Below are 22,155 nucleotides of genomic sequence, written 5' to 3'. Positions count from 1 at the left end.
ACAATGGAAAAGAGCAGGAAACCAGTGACCCAGAGACAGCTGGCAGAGCAAGAAGCAGAAGTGCCTGGCTCTAGGCCACCTACCTTTGGAAGGGGGAGGGCAGGGTTAGGTAGAAGGAGACGAAACAAGCAGCAAAAAAGGGAGGAGGAGAGGAAGACGCAGAGACCACAGGGAAAGGGAAGGTGGCAATCAGGAAAGGGATACACGATATAGTTGTAGCCATGTCAGTCCCAGGCTATTAGAGAGACAAGTTGGGTGAGGTAATATCTTCTATTGGACCAACTTCTGAAGAAGAGCTCTGTGTGGCTCGAAAGCTTGTCTCTCCCCAGCAGAAGCTGGTCCAATAGAAGATATTACCTCACCCATCTTGTCTCTCTAATCTGGAAAGAGAAAAGACAATGGCGGGGGGAGGAGGGGAGGGGAAGAGGCAGAAAGTCTCCCCTCAGTGAGGTTAGAGTGGGAGATGGAGAGAAGCTGGTCATCACTCAGGAAGGTGGCACATCTTGCTCCCACCCCTGTAAATCCTCCCTCAGGCTCGGCCACACCCCAGGTTGGTGTGACTGAGATACGCTTTGAGTTCTAGGGAATGACTTCCCCTTCCTTGTCTCACCTGAGCTGGTTTCCAGTCTCTCGCAGGGCTGCAAAGCCCAGCGAAGTGTGTGGTTGGGCCCCTGACTCCAGTGCTTCCCAGGCTGAACTTTCACAAGCTCCGAGATTTGTGAGGCCTCGAATTCCTTCGTATGTGAAGACTGAATTTCAAGGTGCCAGCGCCTAGCAGTACCAGGTCAGCAGGAGAAGGCAGGCATGGTGGCTTGGAAGGCAATCTATCCCTTTAGTATCTGAGCAACTCCCATACATTGGCTGATTTAACCTCACAACATTCCTGTGTGGGAGTGTAATACGGCTGCTGCTTCCTGAGTGTCCACTCAGCCTGGAATGGCTCTGCAGCACCCTGCCTCAGTTTCCACTCTCACAGGGCTCCTCAAAACGCCACCTAGTCCATATAATTTTAAACCAATATTCCCCTTCTGGAGGGGTCCCAGTTTATTTAGTCCACACAGTGACTCTCCAGATCCCAACCCTTCCCCTCACCCCCACACTCCAGTCATGGGAGCCCACAGTCCTCTGTCATATCCATGTAGTACTTCATGCCAACTATGCCCAGCTGGCCCCTCCACCCACCACTTCCACAGTTCAGGTAGCTCTCTCCTCGAATCAGGAGTGCTCAGCCCTCCTTCCCAGAGCAAGGCTGTCATCCTACCAGTCTCTCTGGGAACCAGTCCTCAGCCCCTTCTTCCTGGAGCTATGTCACAGTTCAGTCTCTCTCCTCTCCAGTCCGGGGTCCCCAGCTCCCCTCCCTGGAGCTGGGTTATCCGAACAGCCCCTGTACTCCCCACAAGGGCCAGCCTTGCTCCCTGCAACACTCACTTGCTGCTACTTCCCAGACTTCTAGCCTGCCTGCCTGGCACCCCCAGCCCTGCCTTGTTAGACCGTCACTGGCTCCCCCTCAATCCTCTCCTTTAAATCCCTAGGCCTGGCCTGCATATTCACCTAGCCAAAGGCATTTCCCACCTGGGGAGGTGTGTTGATCTTGTCCACTTAAGGGACCAGCCACCCTGTGACAGGCAGGTAGGCAGCATCCCCCTTTTACACTGGGGAAACCAAGGCACCGAAATGTCACCTGACTTGCCCGCAGTCACACAGGAAGTCAGTGGCAGAGCAGGGAAGAGAACCCAGATCTGCAGCAGCAGCCCAGGCCTAGTCCCTTACTCACAAGACCATCTTTCCTCTTTCTTCAGAGTCCCATGAAGACAGTTGCTACAGGTGAGGGCTGGGAGAAGGAGGGCCTCCCCCAAACACAGCGAGTGCCAGGGTTATGGGAAAGTGGTTCCCCTTAAGTGAACCTTTGCAACTTGGCCCCTCTCTAGTCATAACCAAAAGTAAACAGGTCCTTTAGTCTGAAAGGCTTCACCTCAGTACCTGACATAGGGGCATTAGGGACAGCCCTGAGCCTGGGGAGAGGTAGAAGCTACACAACCTCAGGAAAAACGGACATCTCAGACAATGCTCTGTGCTGTGGCGGGAGCAGTAGTTTGCTGCTAGCCTATACCAGCAACAAAGGACAACATCCCCCATGCTGGGTCAGCTGTGCTTGCCAGCATGCCAGGGAAATGGACCAAAGCCTCCACCCAGTCCCTGTTCTGCCCCACCTACCAGCTCCAGCCTGCAATGTACTCAGAGCCAGTTAGCCCTTAAAGGAGTTACCCTAACGCCCCTGCAGAGTTATATACAATCTAGCCCATCGAATGCCTGATTGCTGCCCAACCTTAAACAGTGACAGCTCTGTACGGCACTTATGTAACCCTGTAAGCGTAACTTCCTGCGGATGCACTTTCAGGCAGCTTAAATATTTTACAAATACATGCATAAATACAAATCTGCTGCATTAACTCCTGTGTGGCGTGTACTTAAGTGCAGGTAGGTGGCTGAGATTCCTAGGAGTATAATTTACCATGCAATGTGATAGATCTGGGGCCAGAAAATGCTATTTTTCTGAGCAATGAATAAGCGTGTTTAAACCATTCCTCACAGAATGTGCATTTCTACAGGGATGTTAATTCTTTACGGCAATACTTTGTGAGAGCTAGAGAGAGAAATAGCCCCTTAAATATCCTGAAAACAAATTGTCCAGGAGGACTCAGCTATATTTGTTCCCATCTGCAGACTGGATTATGTAAGTGAAAGCTTGACACAACAGGTTTTTCTTCTTAATACTTTATTTGTAAGAATGTGCAACCACAAACAAACCAAAATGCCAGCCATTCTTTATAACAGAGCAGCCATATTCTGCAGTACGGAGATCGCCCTCTTGTTTCTTACACAGAGCTGATCACTTCTTACCCTTAACATCATAGCCTATGGAATAGAACCTGCTTACACCAACTGTGAATTTTGGTTCAAAGGATTTTGGTATACAGAGCCTGTGCAAACAAACTGATGGATGGGTCACCTGACGCAGTAACAAATAAGGAGATGTTTGACTATTCAATAAGTATGGACTATGTGCTTGATGCACAATAGACAATCCTTGCCCCAAAGAGGTTATGGTACAATCTAGTATCAAAGGCTTGCAATCTGGCCAAGCTGGGGGTTTTCCGCAAGACTTATTCTTGTCTTAATGTGCAGAGGTTATGTGATTTTATATAATATTTTATATAATTTTATTCTTATTTTAAAATCATTAAGGACAGCTGCTACTTAGTACTAATAGAAACATCTTATTTTCGGAATCAAAGAGTCTCCCCTTTGCATTGTAATGAATAAGTTTGATGCTTGGACCAAGAAGAGAAGCACATAGTGTACTAATTAGGGGAGCAGTTGTTTTCAATATTCTTAATATAATATAATTAATGGAGATATCCCATCTCCTAGAACTGGAAGGGACCTTGAAAGATCATTGAGTTGAGTCCAGCCCCCTGCCTTCACTAGCAGGACCAAGTACTGATTTTGCCCCAGATCCCTAAGTGGCCCCCTCAAGGATTGAACTCACAACCCTGGGTTTAGCAGGCCAATGCTCAAACCACTGAGCTATCCCCCGCCCCTTGTGTTAGCCTGGAATCTTTTTCTAGGATAATATAGGGTTACCATGAGTCCAGATTTTCCAGGACATGTCCGGCTTTTTGGGCCTCAAATCCCCATCCGGGGGGGAAATCCCCAAAAGCCGAACATGTCCGGGAAAATAGGGAGGGGCCGGCACCGCTGGGTGCTGGGCGGGGGGTGCTCGGCCGGGGGCTGGCCCAGGGCCTGGCGCCGGGGGTGCGGGGCTGGGGGTGCTGGGCCGGAGGTGCTGGCTTGGGGGTGCTCGGCCAGGGGCCGGCCCGGGGCCGGCACCCCAGGGCCCAAGCCGAGCCAGGCTGGAGACGCTGGGGCCGGGGCCGGCCGCCGGAGGGAGCCTCTCAGTTGGGGGGCCCAGACTGGGCCGTGTCTCCTCCCCCCCCAGCCCCCACAGCTTACCTGCTGCCTGCTTCAGGCTTCCCGTGAATCAAATGTTCGCGGGAAGCAGGGGAGGGGGCGGAGTTGGGGCGGGGACTTTGGGGAAGGGGTGGAGTTGGGGCGGGGGGCGTGGGCGGGGCCCCGTGGAGTGTCCTCTTTTTGGACACTCAAAATATGGTAACCCTAGGATAATATGACATGTCAGTAGTAGGTAGTGCATGTCAGATTATGCACTATTTACTAGTGACATAAAATATAAAAAATAGCAAAAGTATTTTCCCCTTTTTATATTAATAAATTTTTAAACAAAGATTTCATTTCAAAATAAAATATCCATTTTTCCAAATGTGAAACTGCCAACAAATGTGTGATGGTCTTTGTCCAGTTGGCCCTAGATGTCTCAGAAATCACCAATAATTTGTTTGCCCTGCTGAGCAGTCAGCAGACGGTATTGACTTTCAGCCACAGCCATCTGGAGCTAGATTCAGGCACAGATTTTGATATTCTAAAGGGCCTTGCACATCAGAGGAATGAGGAGGAGGGAAGGGTGTCTAGGGGGATACCTGCAGTGAAATGAGCTCAGGGGAATGGTCAGACTGGAGAACTACCAACGTGGTGACATGAATCTCAAGTGTACAGGATGACAGGACTGAAATAGATCTTTGACTCAGACAGAATGAATGGAAGTTGGAAATAATTATGGATTTTGTGGATGAGCTTGAAAACCAGGGGTACTGAAAAACCATGATCTCTCCAAGGAATTCAAACCATATAATTCACAAGGTTTTATGCCTTGGCTTCTGTTTCAGTATTGCATCTGAAGAGGGGCTTTCTTGAAAATTTAGAAGATACATAAATCTCTCAGGCTGAGAGAGCCTGTGCACAGATCCAGACTTATGCTTTGGATATTTATATGTTTCCAGATGCATGAACCTCTCTTATGGGGGTCAGCTAACATGACAAAGATCATCAATCAACAAGAGAAAAAACAGTCTAATTCTTTTTGCTCAGACCTATAATGAGTTTCCTACATTGTCCTTCTATCTGTATGGAAGATAAACAGTAGGGCAAAAGAGTGAAACATACATGGTGATGGGTAGAGGAAAGTGGTACAAATGTGGTGATCCATTAGGTATTAATAACCCCTTGAAGACAGAGCTTTGTATTGGATATGCTGATGGGAGCTGAGTGAAGTGTTATATATGAAATCCAGACTTAGTAGAGAGATTTGAGAGTTTCCCCCTCCCTCCCCAATAAGGTGATGTTGTGGATAAGAAAAAATAAATACTCTTCTTCACTCTTCCCCCAGCCCTGCCACTCCTAAATTACTGCAGAAAAATAACAGAAATTGACCTGAAAACAAAACCAAAGTTTCACTAAAAACCTTCCAACTTCTGCAACAAATGAAACAAGGAAACCACAGGCAACAGCTTCCTTTAGTACACAACTCTGATCCATCCCCATTCTGGAGAATTAATGATACACAATGAAGCCAGCAACACTTCGGATTGAAAACATTTTCAAAATTGGCAGGAAGAGATTAGCCCAGCTAAAAAGTTCTTTGGTACAGAGACAAACTAAGACAAGCCCAAAACTCCATAGTCAATCTGGAACCTGCGTAAAGTTATTATTTCTGCAGTGTTGCAGGGAAGTATGAGGTTAAAGAAAGATCTGCAGTGGATATTTACTTAACCTCTTCCTGAAAGTGGGGGAAAAGACTGGTGGTGAGTTTGCGCTCAGTTTCATCCGGTGATTATATTTTTTTCTTCGGATGCTGTACAAGTTGAAGCCAGTGGGATACAATGCTGCAGTTCAGGATGAAACAGCTACAATGCCTGGTCTTAATAATCAGGAAATGACACTTGTTTGACATAGAAACTTTAGTGAAAAAAGGTCAGTGTTGTGCTCGTGCACATCACATCCTGTTGTCAAAGGTGCAAGGGTAAAGCATAGCTCATCATTTATTAAATCTCAAATGCAAGACATGTGAAAGGAATCTACTTAGGAGCCCTCCTGTATATTTCATGCAACGTTCTTACACAGCACTTGCATGATTCCCTGCATTTTTGCTAGCTTGGGTTGGCTCATAATATCAAACTTGATTCTACCCTAGATGGTGGTCTCTGGACACCATTTTAAATGCTCTTGCTCCTAGCAGGTTTGTTCCTTGATAAAACTTCTGACAACCAGCTAATAATATAAGTGGCAGTAGTTATTCCTGCTGGATGTGAGTGGTGAGACATCACTGTTTTCTCTCCCATCCTGCGAAACTGACTGATTGAAGAAATGGGCACTCTCTATTGGGCACAATTTGAGGTAGTTTTGAATACTATCTTGATTCGTGTTGAAGCTCCCCAAAGACTGAGGGAAAGGATGGGCACTTTCTCCCTATGAAGCCTGTCATTAAATTGAAATGACATATAGCAAGGAGAGAATAAAAAACTCTGGGACAGATCCATGAAACTGTGCCCATGTACAGTAGCTAGCATACTTCCTGTCTTTCTAGCTCCACCCTCAGACTCTTCGGTCTCACTAAATTGCTTCAGGGGGTAGTTTTAAAGAAATAGATGGATAGCATCATAATCTGAATGTCAGTAATGGCAGTGCATAATAGAAGGTCATGTCATGACACACACAGTGCACTACTATGACTAACAACATGTAAAAATCATAAAGAACTTGAAATAAACAAATTTCAAAATGAAATGAAATTTTTCCAAAATTAAATCTTCCGAAATGATTTTTTCCCCATTTCAGAAATGGGATTTTTTCCCCTAGGAAATTGGGTCAAAATTGACACACATTGGGGCGGAGGGGGGGGAAGAAATTGGTTTAGTTGAAATGGCATTTTCCAACGGAAAACTGCTTTGACAAGAGTTTTCCCACCAGCTCCATTGTTACGGTGTACAGGGGCTGCAGCACACAGGAGAATCCCTTCTGACTAATTTGATTATCATCCTCAGTAATAATCATGTTTATTACGGTAGTGTCTAAAGGCTAACCAAGAACGGGACCTAATTATAACAGGTGCTGTACAAAACACAGTAACAGACCGTCCCTGCTCCAAAGAACTCACAATACCCACACAGGGTGGTGGAAGGAGTAGAACACACAAGCAGAATGAACAATGGGATGGCAGCAAATGTCATATTTGTTCGACAATTTTGTATGGGGTGGGGTGTTACTGAAGAGGAGATCAGCTAAATGGAAAGAATAAGGGAAGGGAAGTGCTGGGGTGGAGGAAATCAAATCAATCATATAGGCATCATTGTGTACTGGGCTTTGGGCTCAAGTGACTTGCTTATGTTTAACAGCATCTGTTTTACATCTAACTTCTTATACTGAATAAAATCTGCCCGTAGACGCTCTCGAGGTCCTTTCCAGCCCTATGATACTATGATTCTATGCAATAAAGAACTCCTATAAAGATCAAAGATGGACTTTGCTTATCACTCAGGGATTTCATGAATTAAACATGACACTCCAGGTGCATGGCTGTTAGTACACATGATGCAAGGAATAAGCGTTTGCACTACATACACAAACACACGTAATTATAGGGGAAGTGCACAATAATGAGGAACCAAAATATTTTTTTAAGTGCAAAGTGTATTTAAAAGGAGAAGGCTCTTAATGCTTTTGAAGTTCAAAGTTGTTAAACAGCCAGAGGCTGGAAATTTAAAATTCCTTCACAACAGGGCTCTCAAATCTGTGATCAACAGGGATGAGGTCAGCGGGGACTTTTTCAAAGCCTCTAGCAGTATTAACAAATAGGAAACTGAAAGATGGATGCAGTTTCCGAGACGCCTGCGAGATCTCAGAGTGCGGGGAGAGACTGCTTCTTGTTTAGTGACCATGCATAAAAAGAACCAAAACAGGGCAACGCTAAGGCTTTATTCCTTCCTCCACATAGACTTTGCACTCTCATCAATGCAGAGATCTCTAGACATTACCCTATACATAGCATCCTATCATACTACAATGCCCCCTACTGTCGGAGAGTATTTCCCTCCTATTTCTAAACTTTAGGTCTGGGCTCAACTCTCCTTTGTGTCACGTGTGAAGCACAACCCCCTACTGCACCTTTAGTCACATCACAAAGCAAGTGGACGCACTTAAGAACTCAGCAGGTTGGCTGCAAATTGGCTGCTCAGCTCTTTCTGAAAATCTGAGCCTGTTTGTGTGGTCCTTAATGGCCTAAAATTTTAGGCAACTATGCAAAATGCCTGAAGAGGATTTACATATACTTTAGTGTGTGCATGTGCCACACTCAGCATTAGGCATTTTGCATCATTTGGGAGCAATTTGGCATCTACACTTCTTAACGAGTGTCTAGTTAGGCCTGATTGGGCAAAGGACTGGAAGATTTAGGACTGAGGTGAAGTGTGGAGAAGTTTGCATAGTAGCTAAAATGCTTATGATTGGTGCTAGCCAGGGCTATACACTCTGGGCTGGAATCTTCACTGCATCTAGCTTCTACTCAGCCCAACAGTGGGAGAGCAGCCTTGATTCTCTGCCTGGCCATAGCCCCAGGCCCAGATTAGAGCAACCCGAGGGTTGCTGTCACCTGTGTCAGCTGGCAGAGATTCCTACGGGATCATTCAACAGCTGGAGATGCTCAAGCACAGTTCATTCTGGCCACACTCACCCCCTACCACTCCAAGCTTTGACACTTGCTTGCCTGCACCGGGGAACTGAATGGAGAGTGGCAAAAGGGCCAGCTGCACCATCTCTATGCCTTCTGAGGGGTCCCTCAGACCAGCAAGTGGGTTGCATGCAGTCTCTATTCCCTTTGTGCCACCCAAAGAGCAGAATATTTGTGCTTCTGCTATTTAGAAGAAAGAGAGAGACAGAGAGACAGACAGAGACAGAGACAGAGAGAATGTGTACTACTAAAATTTCTTTCTTGACTAATCATAGCGACATCAATGAGAGACTGAGGAAAGACAGCAGAACTCAATCCACATGGATTCAATGTCTGAAGAATGATTCCATAGAAGATGATCAAAGGACAAGTTCTGCCTTTCATCAGATCCAGAAATTCTTGATCTTCTGATTTATCTTCCATTTATTTTTTACATTTTTGGGGTCTTATTAGATGCTTAAATGTCCTGTTTTGGGGGGGGGGGAAATAGCCTTCTGCTAATATTAAGAATTCAGTCCCTTTAATTTTCTCTTTCTGCCTAGCAGGTGCATTTTAGTAGAAAAAGATTTCCTCCTCGACAGATACTGAATCTGAGCAATCTGGTTTCATTTACAATAGTTCCTGCATGAATGAACCGAAGCCTGTGACTGCCGCGTCTTTGGATTTACAACGTGGTCAACAAATTTGTTATTTTCTTCCTCTCGCTTCCAATTGCCTTTGTCTCGCTCGGGTGATGAGAGAGGCTGAGGTGAGTCATCTGGCCAGTGGAAATTGCCGTGCATCTTAGCCAAGTGGCAGCTCGAACCTCTGGAAACCTCACTAGCGCGTCTTGGTGAGAGATGCATTTTAATGACAAATTGCTGAAATGCCAGCCACTCGGAGCCCAAGTCTGTTGTCCCCAGCAAAACATTATTGCACTGACTAGCGAAGCAAAATGTTTTATGTTGCTGTGAAAGGAACCGACACGGCTGGAGATTTAATCATTTCAAATTCATCTTGGCATGACGCCACTAGTGCGTATAAATGGAGCATTTAATGTTTAATGTGCTGTTCCGACTGAGCTGTGACCTTCTTGCAGCAATTGCATGTTGGGGATTTCCGATGCTATGTCACTACAAGTAGCATCACCTGTTACAATACTTGCATGGGTTTCAATAGAAATCGACTCTGTCCTGACATAGCAGCATGCAGACCTGGGGGCTTGGCGCTTCCTGATGGCCTCGGTTCTTATCTGGGATACTGAGACTCGGTGACTATAATTCACTGTATATTGGTAAGCAGCCCAGGGTATTTATTTTGACCTTATAGTTTGGCATCTCATTTTGCTGTAGTTCCTCAGCTCAGCAGTTGCTGCCACGGTACAGAACAAGCCTTTAAGCAATCTGATCTGTCTCACTAGTTCAATCTGTGACTCTCAGTTGCAGGTGGAAGTTTGAGAAAGGCATCCTAATGAGGTGTCACTTCTCCATGGGTCAGGTGGCGATTTGAAAACCAAAAGACGCCTCTACACAAGTATCCCCGTGCACAGCTCATGGGCGGGGGGCAGCACTAGCAACAGAACCCAGGCTAGTCAAAATGAGTGAGGCTTTTGCTGATGCATCTCCAGCTGGGTCTAAGGGCCCTATTCTCCCCTGTCCATGTCAGTGGCAGCTTCCTGTATCAGAACTGGGCCCTGTGGTTTGTATCTGGGCCCATCTCTAGTGGGCCATTAAACATTGGTCCCATATCTTTTTGTGTCACAAATGCATTTGGTTCTTATGTAGCTGCCTGTGACTCCGTTTGATGATGGAGAGACACTTGGCTTGCTACCGGCTGAATGGCCACTTATACAACCGCAGGCACGTCTTACTCTGAGCCCACTCTCTCAGGGGAGGCAGCTTTGGATTACAGCCAGGGCTGCGTAACGTTCTGACAGCAGGCAAAGACTGCTGGGGGGTGGGGGGGGGCAGCCAATTCAGCCTGACATGCAATCTCTCCAGCTAGCGTCAGCCCTGTCCATTTCCCTTTACCCCCCATGTTAGTGGGAGGCACTGCATGCAGCCCCGGGGGAGATGAACCCCAGTGGGAAAGGTTAGGTGGGGTTTGCTCTCAGAGGTGGGGCAGCTTTATCTTGCAGTCATGGCGCTACGAAAGCCCCACCAGCTGAGGCTGTCTAGGAAACTGGCTGAGGCAGTACACCTCAGGCCCCCGGCCAAACCCCTTTTGGGGGCAGCCCTGCCACATTTGGAGCTGCTGTGGCACACTGCACGCTCCATGAGAGAGCAGGAGCCTTACACCCCCACCAGCGTTTCCATCAGTGGGGCCCGTGGGTGACACTGGCTGTAGAATGAAGCCCATAAATCCTATGTGGTTATATGGCATGGGATGCCCCGTTTTCAATCCTCAGGGCCTAATTTAGAGAACCCAATTCTGCCAATAACTAGAGATAGGCCTAAACCTAAAACCCAAATCCAGACATCCCCAAACTGGAAATTCGGGTGCAGGAGCAAAGTTTGTGTCTTGGACCCATCTCTAACAACAGCATCCAATGTACAGTTTCCTGATTGCCTCCTTGATTTGTTCTGTGCAGTGTCTATCAGTGTTGCCATGCCTTGCCAAGGGAGGGGGCGCTGCCATGGAACTTTAAAGTGACAGGACAGCGGGTACGCATTACCAAATTACTACAAATGGCAAGAATGGGATCCCAGCCTATTAACATCAAGAGTTTCCTTTCGTGCACGTTATATCCCACTAGGAGCATGGGCAAGCTCTGTTGTAAGCCCTTTGAACTGCAGTAGCAGCTTACGTGGCTTCAGAGAAGCTATAAGTCTCCCTTTCTCATCAAGGCGCCTCACTGCAGTGCAGATCTTTGACTCCACACAAACCTTTAAACCCTTTGGAGACCATGTGTGCTGTACGTTTGAGGTTAAACACAGAGCTGTGTTGTGGCAATATCAGTAATCTTTGATGCCTAAAAGACCAGCATTTTACGTAATTGTATTTAGCAGGTCTCCAGGTACCTATTTAAAAGATCTTCCTGACTGGGATGTAATCAGTGAAAACATTTTAAGATGCAGGGTTTGAGGGGGTAGCCAGCTGGAGAGTAAGGAGGCTCACAATTTCTGTCAACTATTCCCTGCATTCAGGATAGACAAGCTGTGTGCATTTTCTCAGCACGTAGGCATGGGCTGTTGCTCATCTCTTCCTTACTGTATCCTCAGATCTCCTCTCAATTCTTTGTTTGATCTGGCTACTGTCACAACATAATCTACACCTGACTGGGAAGATAAAGTAGCCCCTAGCTATTGTTAAAGGATTAGTTTAGCACAGTAGAAGTGCAAACCTGGAGTAGCACGTCAGAACTGAGGTGTATTGTCAGAGACTTGCTTGTGATGAAAACCCTGTCTGTCCATAGCATTTGTACAGTATTTTATACCTTCAAAGCCCTGTAGTGACATTAACTCATTAACCTTCACAACACCGCTGCCAGGGAAGTGGGAGGGTACTAAAGCAGCGTGGGGGGAGAGAGGGAAGTAATTATGTTTCACAATAGTTTAAAAAAAAACCCAAATTATGGCTTTGTCTATTCACAAAAGCTGTATCTATACCACTATAGTTAAAGCAGACCAACGCCCCCTAGTGCGGACACCGTTATATCATATAAAGATAGGTATAGCAATTCTGATACTAGAAAGGGAATAAGCTAAATTGATATAAGCCACCTTTATATTTGTATAACTACATCCACACCAGGAGTTACACTGGTATAACTATTTCAGTTAAGAAAAATCACACTCAACGAGGCCTAAGGTTTTTTTTAATTTGATTCAATTTTTTTCCACAAAACTTTTCAGATTCTGATGAAAAAAATTGGAAACAAAATGTTCCAATTTGAATAATTGTTTCAAAATTTGATTTCATTTTAATTGAGACATACCTACTATTTTTTTTAAATATTCCCTGAAAAAGGGAGGGAAAGTTAAAGAGTGAAAAAAGCTGCATTTTGCATTTCCATTCTCCAGAAATAAAACATTAAAAAAAAAAAAAGATTTTCCCTACAATTTAAAAATAAATAAATTAAATTTCATTTCAAAATTTCAGCAAAAACAAAACATAAGCTGAGAAAAATAAAGTTTTCCCACACAATTTTTTGTTGTAATCGAAACCCCATTTCTCATCAAAAAAGTTTCAACCAGGTCTGGTAAGTATTATCTTCCTCATTTTATAGAGCTAGAAACTGCACAGAAAGGCACAATGTTTGCTTAAAGCCACCCAGTGAGTCATTGGCAGCATGAAGATTTGAACTCAGAAACGCCTGACTCTGTACTGATTCCACATGATCTTTGTGCTGGTTTGGGGTGTTCATAGCCTGAGCCAAAGCCAATCCCATCAGGATCTTGCCCTAACTCTATGAAAGGAATCACCTCATTGACGTTTACTCATTTCCCTGGCTCTGACTGCTAGGCTGTAGTACTTCTGTTTCGTGTAACCACACATGCCAAACTCACCTGCTCCAAACTGATACTGAAACCAAGAAAGCAGAACGTTTATTGACAGTGAAGAGTGTTTAAAAGGGGCACATCTGCCATCCAGAACAGCTGCTACCTTTACAAGCAGTTCAACTTCAATAAACTCTTTATGATTGCCATCAGTCTAATTCCAAGCATTATCGTTTGCACTTTCAATTGGGTATACTTACTCTGCTTCACTTCCTGTCCCAAACTGTCATTGTTAAAAATCTGCTGCAGTCCACCTCAGCAGGCTACTGCCTACCTGCTCTGACACCACGCTGCGCCCTGGAAGGGGCCAGCAGTGGGTCCGGCTTCTAGGCAGGAGGGCCGGGGAGAGAGGGGGCGTGCCAGCGAGTGAGAGCTGTGCGCGCCTCCGCCTAGGAGGCGGACCTGCTGCTGGCCGCTTCCAGGGCGCAACGCGGTCTGCGGTGCTAGGAAAACCTTGGCTGCGCCACTGACCAGGATCTGCCAGAGGTAAGTCCCCACCCCAATCTCCTGCCCCAGCCCTGAGCCCCCCCAAATCCAGAACCGCTTACTGCACCCTAAACCCCTCATCCCTAGCCCCATCTCAGAGCCTGCACCCCCAGCCCAGAGCCCTGACCCCCTCCCGCACCCCAACCCCCTGCACCAGCTCTGAGCCCCCCCCCCAAAACGCAGAGCCCCTCCTGCACCGCAAACCCCTCATCCCCAGCTCTGTTGGGTCGCAGGCATCAATTTTCTTCAACTGTGTCCCCAGAAAAAAAGTTTGAAAACCACTGGTATAAATAACCCAAACAGACAAAGCGGGGGGGGGGGGGGGGGGAATGTGAAATGATTCATGCATGGTCAGACAGCAGCTCAGTGGCAGAGCTGAGAACAGAACCCAGATTTCCCCAACTCCCAGGTCTAGTCACTAGACCACGCTGCCTCTCTTGGCTCGTAGACAATGGGATCTAGAATATGGGGTACATTTTCAAAAGCACCTGAGGCAGCGATTAAGGCAACAGCCTGGCGGGACTTGGGAGAGGAGCTCAGACTTCCAGTGTGACCTACTAAAATTGTGACAACAGCACTTCCTGCCTCCCAGGGGCCATTGTGAAGATTAATACATTAAAAAGATGGTACTCCGATACTGCAATAGATGGTTGGATACGGGGTCTTTTGTGCATAGACTCTTCCTTTCCTTGCTCCATCATTGACCCTGACCCAGTGAAATGGCAGACTATTGAAACATACATGTTTCCTGAAGCAGGCTTTATCAGCCAAAACAGTGATTGTTTGTAGCCTTATCCTTTTCCCCTGTGTCACATAATTTTTATTGGCTTGCTCAGTTTCCGCTGCATGTGTGCGTCTTGCCGTTGCACTAGAGGAAATGAACTACACACAGGCAAGGCATAAAAACGATGGTAAAGAGTTAGAATTAAAAGCCACTTAATACAAATGCATTTTGTTTAGATCAGCGGTTTTCAACCTTTTTCCATTCGTGGACCCCTACAAAATTTCAAATGGAGGTGCGTACCCCTTTGAAAATCTTAGATATAGTCTGTGGACCACAAGTTGAAAACAACCTTTCACTGACCCCTTAGACATATTGTACGGGTCCCAAGGGCCACAAGTTGAAAGCCACTGGCCTAGACACTGCAACTCATGGGATATTAATTTTTGTGTATTTAGAGCTTGGCTGCAAAAAAATAAAATATTAGGAAACTTTCTCATTGTTATTTATACATTGCTTAATTCGTGCTAGGTGCTGTACATAACACATGCAAAAACATGATCCCTGTCCCAAAGAGCCTACACTCTAAGTTTAGGCCTCATCTATACTGAGGATTAGCCCCAATTTCAGGCATCACCATGATGGGGCTGCACCATTGCAAATCCCTATCATAAACTGTCAAAGCTATGATTAGTACTAGGCAAGTGAATGCCCTTTTGACACCAGGGTAAGCTTCATTGCAGCTGAGCCTCCAGCTCATAGAGTGAGTGACGCTGCATACTTTGAACAATTTACAATCTAGGGGTTAATCCGACTCACTTTACAGCATTCGTCTGAGGTGTACCATTGACTTTTTCATTCATTCTTCCCAGGCTCTTCTGGTAGAGGATCATACAAACAAAATACTTAGCAATATCTCTTCAGAGGTGGCCATACCAAAGGCCTTGATTCTGATTTCTTTACACTGGTAGGTTGAGTTCAGCTTCTTTAGCAATAGTTTAAATGGTTTTCATTTTGTTCCCTTCGTCTTTCCTTGGCAGTGAAGGGACTTCTTTAAACACCAATAGTTCTGTGAACTAAGCAGGGTGTCAGGAGTCTGACAAGGGCATTCAGAACCAAGGGTGAGAGCAGAGTCTAACCTGAGGCTGAGAGTAGCAGAGGAGTTCATAGTCAAGGTCCAGACTGGGGTCAATACCAAGGTTTGGAGTCTGAGTCCAGGAGGTGAGGTCAAAGCCAGGAGTCAAAAAGCAGGGAACAAAAAATGATCATGGCAGCTGCAGGAAATTCTCACTGCTGTCCGGATACTTCCTGGAATGTCCCTTGGGTTTATATAGGCTGGGGAGCCAATCAGGAGCCATGAAACTGCTGTCGGTCAAACCCCTTGAGGCAAGACTGCCCCGTGATCTATGTCCACAACAGGTAATGGAGTGCAAACTAGGCTTACTGACTGCTGGGTGGCAGCATGATGGTGTCTATTACTTAGCAACGCTGCAGGCTGAGGTTCAAAACCTCCTAGGCCTAACGTGGGGATTGTACGGATAAAAGGGGGCTATGAAGACTGCTGTGACTCTGGTATAAGGTTTTGCACACAATGTTAGGCAATATAAGTGTCATTCGAATACACAGAACTCCAGCTTCTCCAAAACTTTACCCAGGTTTTGGACTACTTTAATTCAACTTACTTCAGTGGAGTCCCTCCTGCTTTGCACTGGTGTACATGAAAGGAGAATGAGACCCAAAGCCCTTCGGCAGCTGGCGGGACAGTGTTTTCCATTTGTTTCAACAGAACTCTGTAATTTTAAAATAATAGGCTGAATATGGAGCACTAGGAAGAATACCGGATAGTCCAACTCAAAACATTTCTTACTACTATAAAGCCACAATCAACATCCCTTAGAGGGGCAGTACTGTCTACCAGACAGGGCACTGGAGGGGATTCCCGGCTCTGCCACAAAACTGATGTGTGACCTTGGCTACGTCATTTAACTGCTCTGTGGCTCAGTTTTCTCATCTGTAAATTGGTGATAATGGCACTTGCCCTTCTTTGTACAGTGCTTTGAGATTCATGGATGAAAATCACTGTATAAGAGTTAAGTGTTATTATGAGCAGATAAGCAACGGCCGAAACCCTGACTGTTGTACAGTTTAGCTGGTATATACACCCAAACATCTGTAGACTGAAACAAAACGTTTGGTGAGTTTAAAAAAAGCAAAACTATTGCACTGATTCACGCTGCCAATTAGTTAACCAGCCTTGAGTGTGATGTCATAGTAAACATTTCACCCAAAGCAAAACGGGGGTTCCTCACTGCAGAGTAAAACCAAGCGATTCCAAAATAAATGGAAACCCAAATCTGAAATCTTGCTGAACAAGAGCTGCCTCCTGCACAGGCTCCTTGCGGTAGGGCTCAGATCGTCAGCATAACTCTGCAGATTTACACCAGGTGTAGATCTGAGCAGATATTCATGGAGAGTCAGCTGGACAGTTGATGTGCATTTTTACAGACTGCGTAGACTGTCGGTCCTTCATCAGTTAAGACTTAGCCGATCACAACACGTCTTCCCATCTCCTCTCGCTCTGGCCATCCTTCGCCATGCTTGTCCATATCTCCTTGTTAGGAAATCATCCCACCTCTTTGGAGGCCGCCCATGTGGCCATTTCAGTTCTCGCGGATACCACTCAGATATAGCTGCGGTCCATTTGTTGTCACTGAGTCGGGCCACATGTCCCACCCACCGCATTTTACATACTCATTTAACATTAAAATACAGAATCAGCTCTTGTTGGTATCATTTAGTTCTGGGCCTGTTGGGCCACGATGGTTTACAGCATTGACCTGTTGCATTGTTTCATAACAAAGAAATGACCTCTGGTTAATGACAAGACAACTAGTCCCCCCCACACACTCTCACGGTCACCAAGGGGAGGTGAGAGCACTCAGCCCCCAGCAGGAGGCACTGGAATTCAGCCTGGCTACCCAAAAGTGATTGGTTGAATGCAGTGCAGCAAAAAGTCCCTTTGCTAGGAACAACATGTCTCTGCTTTTGCAGCGATCACAAGAGCTTGGTATGCTAGGGTAAGTCTGCACGGCAGCTGAGAGCGATCCTCGCAGCCCGGGGAGACAGACCCAGGCTAGCGGGGCTTGAGGTAAGGCGCTAAAAATAGCCTTGTGGAGTTTGTGGTTTAGGCTGGAGCTCAGGATTCAAGCCTGGTGGTGGGGTTGTCTCCAGCACAAGCCAACAGCATCCGCAAGGTTATTTTTAGCGCACTAGCTCAAGTCCTGCTAGTGCACGTCTGTCTCCCTGCGCATGGAGGCCCGCTCGCAGCTGCATGGTAAACATACGCCGAAAGGCTTTAGGGCCTGCCTCTAAAACATCATGCATCCCAGGGGAGAGGAAGCTAGTCCCATCATGCCAGCAGGTCTCTGATTCACAAGAGATGATTAATATCATGCGCCATTTATGGCACTTGCTTCAAAGGACAAGCCGAGCAGGCGGGAGAGAATGCACTAATGAGAAGCTGACTATCAGCCCAGATAGCTGCTCTGCATTTCAAACCACACAGGCAGCATGCACAGAGAAGGGAAGATTTTTTTCCCCGCACTGCTTAAGCATCTCACAACCACCCAGTCCTGGCAACAAAAATACTGAGGCCCCGAGGAGCTACCATGCCACAAAGATCCAGCAGGAGAGATGGGTTTTCTTCCCTCACTGACAGGCTCCCTTAGCAACTTCTTAGCCCTTATTCCCTCCTTCCTTGTGGCCACTCCGCCCCTTCTGCTGCTGTGTTGTTTTATTCCTAATGCAGTTTGCCAGACTGTAACAGCCATTGTAGACATATGTTCCAGTCCTTTTCCGGCTTCTGCGGCTTCTGCGAGTGATAAAGTCAGCCAAGGAATGAAAGAGAGCCACTTGGGGGTCACCGTAAGGTCAGACTGCAAGAATTTCGCTGGCATCAGTTGCGAATGTCTGGATCTCAGTGCTTCAGGCAAGGGAGGTGTTCTTTAGGAAGCCAGAGTCACTTGTAGTCTCTTCCTCTGGGACAGCAGAACTGCCAAGTTCTCTGGTGGGCACCGCACCTTAGAGACGAGTGGGAAGGGGACAGAGGTGACATGCGTCTCAGGAAGAAATCGGACCATGCTGCAAATCTTCATCTTCCCCACTTCAGCACCACTCATTGCCAGGGTTCTTGTCAGCCCTCCTGACAAACACTGCCTGCGGTGGCTACCCAGGCTGACAAAACAGAGCTCCCCCCAGAGAATATGATCTCAGCTTTGGGAACCGCCCTGACAGACCAGGCCTCAGGAGGGTACAGCAGATAGCTTCCCTGGGCCCACCAGTCTTGCTCTATGGACTGACAGGAGGACTGTGGTCCCAGCTCCGCTCACCCCTGCCTTCTTTATGGTGCTCTGCTCCCCAGTGAGAGCAGTGGTGAGCAGTCCCTGTGCTCCCCAGGAGCAGAGGGAATGGCACCACGAGCCCTTTCACGGGGGTGTCTCACTTGCCCCCTGTGCCTGGGGAGCAGGGTCTAACCCCACTCAGAGCACATCATTTCCACACACTGACTAACAGCGCCAGAAAAATAAACCCTGTGTGGGAAACACCCAGCCCTAATTGACGGCGAACAGACACGAGCTGCCGTCTCCTTAGCCTCTTCTCACACTCAGGGACTCGGGGAGCAATGAGGAGCCTGGCTGCCTGCAGAGGGTCAGATTCTGTCCTTCCTTCAATGGGGTAGTGAGCGAAGGCAGAATTTGGCCCCCAGCATGTGTTGATCTCTAATGAGATTGGGCCTCTCCTCTTGCCTGTACCTCAGCTTTCTCGTGCGCATGACTGGCCCTGCTGAAGCTATGCCAAATTCCTGATTCCAGCCTGGAGTCTGCCCCCAGATTTCCCCTCTACTCTGCAAGAGGCACCCTACCCGCCTCTATGAGGCTGGTCTTTCCCCTCTGACAGCCCCCTGACTGTTGACTCCTCTTATCAGCAGGAAATAAAAGGGCTTGCCCAGGTCTCTGCTGTGTCAGGAGGCACCTTCTTTGATATCCTCAATAAAATGCGTGAGAGAACACAACAAAGAGATTCCAAACAGCAAGATCTAAGGCACAATTTCATCAGCACAGGCACCAATATATTCCTCACTAGCTGCTCTGACCAGATCCTCCCCTCCTTTGTGTGATGGTGGCGCTGAAGGGAAACAGATCCAATGCATCCTAGAGCTCGAGCGTGTGGAAGAAGCCCCTCCTTGCAAGCACCAGCAAGCATGGTTGGGGGGCTGGTGGGTAGGCGGACAGCATTGCTCTATGTGACATGTTCTCCTCCCAATTCAGCCGAATGTCACGCAGAAGCGCTGCTCAGCAGAGCATTAAAAATTCCATTGCACACTCCGTGAACCCCACACAGCACAGGTGTGGCATGGGGACCAAGGGCAACATAGCTACTGGACCAGCCGTGCCGACAGTGCATGGGAATCTGGGGTTAGCAGAGAATGATGGTTTGGTATTAGCTTTCCTCCATGTGTGTGTGAGTCCACCTCTGCCTTACTAACCCATTCTCTGACAAGAGAATGAATCCTGAATCAGATTTGATTTGCATTTCCCTTTTTCATGTGGCTGTGCATGAAAGGTGATCATCAAACCCTAATCAATTAGACACTGGTGCAGGGTAGAACAATAGTTGCAACCATATAGCTCCTTTTCCTGTGTTCACTTCTGTTCCAATAGGACCCCCATTGACTCACAGGATAGTTAATCTTTTAGTCTGTGGTTTTAACACAAAAAGAACCATTGGCACGAAAGATCCTGTTTCTTTTCTCTAGCATGGCTTTGAAGCAGAGCTTGTTTTCAGCATAGCTAGCAGGTTGGTCCCTGTTTGAGCATCATGTAACTTGTTTTTTGGACATGTCTGGTTAGCTCATGCTGTGTCTCTGCCTCTCTTTGCAATTCCTTTTACTCCTCTCTAGCTTTGCCCATCACATATTAATCTTGAACTGAGGTGCCATTTTGCCCCATTCCTGTAGCTTCCACCAGACTTACTCCAGGTATGATTCTGCCCACGTGTCAGAAGCATTTGCCCTTTCTCCCTTCTGAATGTTGTCAGACTGGATTCATCTTTATCCTGCAGTTATTTAAAGCTAGTTCTGTGCCCATGGCTTTTTCCTTATGCCGATGCATATCTCTTCTTTCCTCTCTCTTGCAGAACACTACAGGGGACCCACTGTTTCTTGAAGACAGTTACACGGCTTACCTAGTCCTTCTTACATAAGTCTTTTGCAAATGTTGCAAGAGATTCAGTCTTGTAGTCTCTCCGCCAGCACTGTTTGTTCCATTGTGCTAAGTATTTTCTGGTAGGTGGCCATAGACCCTTGCTAAAGAGAAAGCATAGCTCATAGAGTCCTGCCTTTTTCCTCTCTTCTCATTATCCTTTGGAGCTGGGCTTAGTAACATCTGAGAGTATTGTGGAACTCAGAATCTAAACCCCTTGAACCCCCAGGGTGTTGGGGGTTGGAAGAGCCATAGATGAACTTGGCTTTCAGCCAAATGCAGAAGGAAAGAAGAGATGAAAATTCTGCAAGGTGATTTTGCTTCCTGCAACTTAGCACTATTAAAGGAACAAAGGAACAAAACCCCACCAACCACCACCACCACTGTGGGCCTGATCCAATGCCCATAAATGTGATGTTATTTTAACAAGACTGGTGCCATGTCAGTGATCTGGGGGGGGAAGAGACTATTTATTTATAAACCGCGCTGCCAGAAGAAAGAGAAAAACAAAGAATACAGACAAAATTTTTGCCACAGGCATTTTCTCAGGCTTTGGGTGAGAGGAAAAAAGGAAACCCTTCAGAACATCACGATCAGCCCATTAGACAAGTTAACCAAACAATGTTTTATTTCTCAGCAGCCCTAGGTAGGCCCTCGGGCCCCAACGCAATTCTGACCCTATTCTTTTCTCAGACAGGGTTTTATTACAAAGACATTCTGTGGGTGTCTTCTCCCTTATGGAATCCAGTCATGCTTTCCAACACTGACAAGCAGCTACTTGGTGTGTGCATTGGGGAAGGAGCAGAAGGGAGAGGGGCCTGTCTAAAATCTCTGGGGGGCCTGAAGAAAAGTCCCTCAAAGTCAATGAGAAGGACATGAACATGGAAGGACGCAGAGGTGTGGAAGGGACTCTGAGCGGTGTGAGGAGCTTTGGGAGGAAATAATTTTTCTCCCCTCAGAGACTGGAGCCTCAGTGAAGGATAAAGATTGTCGGACAGCAAGCGGCTCACTCAGAGTGTGGAACAGCTGGGACTCGGAGCCGTTGAATTAGATGCAACAACCTTTGTGAGCAGCTTGGCAGCTATGCCAGATGAGTTTCTGAGTGCTTGAGTAAGTATCACAGCTGAACTCTCTACTGGAGAAAGGAAATTATACATTATATATTCCAGAAAAGCAGGGATGGCAGGCAAGTGCATGCATTTGCTAGGGACGAAGGCTGATGAAACACACAGACTGAAACCACAGTTGGCTTCCTTCTGGTGTGATTGGTTTTCCCTATAGTAAATTTCTCACTGTGGCAGCCTGGCTTTGTATTGTGCTCTGTAAAGCATCATGCCTGTTTGTCGTGGGGTATAAATAATAACTTTGTAGCAGGGTGTTCTCCTGTGTAACTGCTCCTCTGTCACCACTATCAGGTGGGAGCCAGCCCAGGGACTAAATGACTCAGAGGAGCTTCCCCAGCTAAATCCTGGGGGTCAATTCCTCCCACATTAAAAGGGACTGAACCTTGTTACCGTCTGATGGCTGTTGGATCTGAGATGTGGAATGAGTCAGCGTTCCTGTCCAGTTCTT

General features: G+C 46.8%; 1 protein-coding gene across 6 annotated transcripts in view; it reads right to left on the bottom strand.

Annotated features, from left to right (window-relative positions):
- The window catches only part of GALNT9 (polypeptide N-acetylgalactosaminyltransferase 9), a 903,908-nt gene that overhangs the window by 661,887 nt on the left and 219,866 nt on the right, over nucleotides 1–22,155 (bottom strand). For 5 of the 6 annotated variants that reach the window (XM_065568515.1, XM_065568512.1, XM_065568518.1 and 2 more), the window contains exon 3: nucleotides 16,006–16,113. The exons of the other annotated variant lie outside the window; for it this stretch is intronic. The gene's annotated coding sequence lies outside the window, so the exon portion shown is untranslated. The remainder of the gene's footprint in view (nucleotides 1–16,005; nucleotides 16,114–22,155) is intronic. 6 annotated transcript variants of the gene reach the window in all.

The sequence above is a fragment of the Chrysemys picta genome, chromosome 15 (genome assembly GCF_011386835.1).
Source record: "Chrysemys picta bellii isolate R12L10 chromosome 15, ASM1138683v2, whole genome shotgun sequence".
Taxonomy (NCBI): domain Eukaryota; kingdom Metazoa; phylum Chordata; order Testudines; family Emydidae; genus Chrysemys; species Chrysemys picta.
The sequence above is the reverse complement of the archived record's forward strand: the minus strand, read 5'-3'. Positions and strand labels throughout refer to the sequence as shown.